The sequence below is a fragment of the Podarcis vaucheri genome, assembly GCF_965113315.1.
Source record: "Podarcis vaucheri genome assembly, chromosome: 9".
NCBI classification, from domain to species: Eukaryota; Metazoa; Chordata; class Lepidosauria; order Squamata; family Lacertidae; genus Podarcis; species Podarcis vaucheri.
This window is the reverse complement of record NC_138767.1, coordinates 9,180,895-9,183,876: the sequence shown is the minus strand read 5'-3', so window position 1 is coordinate 9,183,876 and position 2,982 is coordinate 9,180,895. Positions and strand designations below refer to the sequence as shown.

The 2,982-nt window shown below is 41.3% G+C and overlaps 1 long non-coding RNA gene across 2 annotated transcripts; it reads left to right on the top strand.

Moving 5' to 3' along the window:
* The first annotated feature begins 239 nt into the window (after positions 1–239).
* On the top strand, positions 240–1,368 carry LOC309540582. Of its 2 annotated transcripts, none has more exons than XR_014223363.1 (2): positions 240–338; positions 1,096–1,368. It is a non-coding gene; the product is annotated as an uncharacterized lncRNA (long non-coding RNA). The 2 variants fall into 2 exon arrangements; XR_014223364.1 differs by lacking the exon at positions 1,096–1,368 and adding an exon at positions 839–1,024 and having other exon boundaries at positions 252–338.
* The last annotated feature ends 1,614 nt before the right edge of the window (positions 1,369–2,982 follow it).

Genomic DNA, 2,982 nt, shown 5'->3' with positions numbered 1-2,982 from the left:
GTTCCATGTGGCCCAGTGGGAATTTGAACTCTGGCCTCTCAGGTTATACTATGAACGAGCTGATTACAAGGATCTTCTTGTTTTGAAAGTGGGACAGGGGAAGCATCTGAGAATCCAACCATGTTGTTTTGTGAGTGGCCTAGCTTGGTGTGCATAGAGACAGCCCATGGGAACTGCTTCTACTCTACTCTATCTCACCTTCTGTTGTGGTGAGAGTTCCAGTGCTAAATGGAGTGTGTCACTGTTGCCATGGCAACCAATCAAAATTCATGAAAGGGCCGATTTGACTCAATGTGGCCAGGGACATTTTATTTCACTGGAGTGTACAATGGCAAGAGGTATTTATTTCATCTTCTTCTTCGTCGTCTTTTTTTTTTTTTTTTTTTTAGGTGGGTGGATTAAATTATTGCACCCAACTTTCATAGTCACAGAAAAACAACACTGGTTAACTGCTGGAATGTAGTGAGTAGATCCCAATTGCTACTGGCAGTCTCTGTTTGCAGGGCTAGATGAAAATAATGAACTTGCTTATTTGTCTTAAATTCAGCTTCTAACTATGCTTAGTCTGTGGTATAGGTAGATGCATGTTATGAAAAACTGACCATTTGGTTGTTATGCTTACACTGGTCGAGTTGCTCTGATGTCACAGAATGTTCACAAACATTCTAGATAATCGTGTTGCTGAGTTTTACATATGCAGCTCACAATGCACACCTCAAAGATAAAATAAATATTACAGACTTCATAGCTCCTCTCCAGCTCAGAATACCAAAAAAAGAAAGAAAAAGTTTTCACATAGGGGCAGCAGAATTTTCAATGTAATTTTGTTTCTTCCCAGAAGTTCAGAGACAACCTCTCCTACTTGATGAACAGAAATGGTCACTGCTTCCCCACCCACATTCCCTGCTGTACAACTCTGTATTCATTTTATTTGCAAGAGCTTGTCCTGAACTGACTTGCATCAACTGAGCATAAAAGCTTTCTTTTAAAAAATGTAATGCATAATATAATTTTAATCCAACAATAGATCTGGTTATCCTTATTTTGGGAGAGTTATGACTCATGTGCTTTCAGCATTGTCTGTCTTCTGGATAGGTAGTTCTTGCCCAGCCACAAGGGAGGAAAACATCAGATAAGTCTACAACAAGAGATGTGCTTTTTCCAAATTTCCCCAAAGAAAAGAAAACAGGGGGAGAAAAGGAACCAATATTTCCCAGGAACAGGACTTGTCCCTGCTAAACCAAGACAGAGAGTACATGAAGTGGACTGTGCTGTTATAGTCAGTAGAACTTCACAAGCATGGCTCACTAACACCTAAAATGGAGAACACTGTGTGTACAGGTTTAATAAATGCATGGATTTGGGGGGGGGGATGAGTAGTTCTGCTCTGCACGATTTGCAAGTGCTTTTTCGTGGCTGAAATGTGTCCTTGAACTATGATAGCTTGCATGGACAGATGATGGAGCAGCGTGCAGTGTTTGTGGCCGTGTGTTTGTGCGGCTGGAATACAGCCCACTGCACAAAGATAAGGGCCACATCCAGTGCTCTGCCCACTTTTGCCTCCCCACCCATCATTGGCATGTGGCCCCCAGAGGATCTGCTTTTGATGCAATGCGGCCCTCGGGGCTGGAAAAGATTCCTCACCCTCTGTCTAAACAATATTCCAAAATTGTGAGATTAATATCACTTGCTAATACTTGCCCTCCCTCCATTCTGCCCCATCTCCAGGGAAGTGTTTTCTGCTCACTGGCCAAGCGCTGAAAGAAATTGTCTGTGCAAAAAACCTGATTTATTAAGAATTAAAACACTAGGACTACATAAAACTATGCAGATGCTGTGCAGCTTGGAGGAAAAAAAGAAGCAGCAGCAAAGAACTATTTCCTCCCTGTCCCCAAATCTCTAATGAAAGGAATGCTAGAGGCTTTTTTGTAGATTTGACATTTAATGAACCTTTGTTTAAAAAATCAGAGGTTGTTAGCAAAATATACAGAATCCCCTCTGTAGTGTGTTGCTATGCTGTGAAGTTCTGTTCATAACCACTGGTGGAATGCTTATTACTCCCTAGAGCTTTTTTTTTCTGACGAGAAACCGTTATAATGCAGCTCTTGAATGACTTATTAGGTCTAACATCAGAATGCCAACAGGAGGAGAAGAGAAACGGTGGCATAAATTAAAGCTGGTGTCTGCCGTCGCAGCTTGTGTGGGTCACTCAGGAAGCGGGGTCAGGGGGGAAATTCAGACAAGGGACAATTAGACACTTGCTTTTATTTCTCCAGGGAAAACCAAAACCTATCATTTATATTGCATCACCACTTTTCAGAGGAACATAATGACAATAATAAAGACAGGTCCGGCTTCAGGTCTCAAGATTTTATTTCATTCTATTTATTGTGGCATACATATCCCAATGTTCCTCCAAGGATCTCAAGGTGGTGAGGATGCCTCTGACAATCTCCATATTCTCCTCAGAACAACAACCCTCTGAGGTAGGTTGGGCTGAGTGTAAGTAAGTAGTCCAAGGTCACCCAGTGAGATTCGTAGCTGAGTGGGAATTTGAATCCTGGGTGGAATCTAGACACATATTAAAAAACAGCACTGTGAATATGCATATATATATATATATATATATATATATATATATATATATATAGTTTTGAAAAAATATATTGTATTTGCCATAGTTCACCATCGCCATCTAGTGTCACATTTGTATAATGCACTTTACAATACACTTAAAACATTTTATTTGCACCTGTATAGCTGAGTCCCTGGTCTGCCAGGTCCTAGTCCAGCACTCTAACCACTACAATACATTGTATAGGATCAATGGGACATAATTTATTGTCATGTGAGCAGTTTCAGTAACTGACACCCCAGCAGGTGTGCCAACTCTAGGGGGTTGAACTGCCTTCATCATGTGTGTGCTGTGTCCTAGGAACCCTCAGTTTTGAGGTTGACTTGGCGCCTCTGCACCCCAAGGAT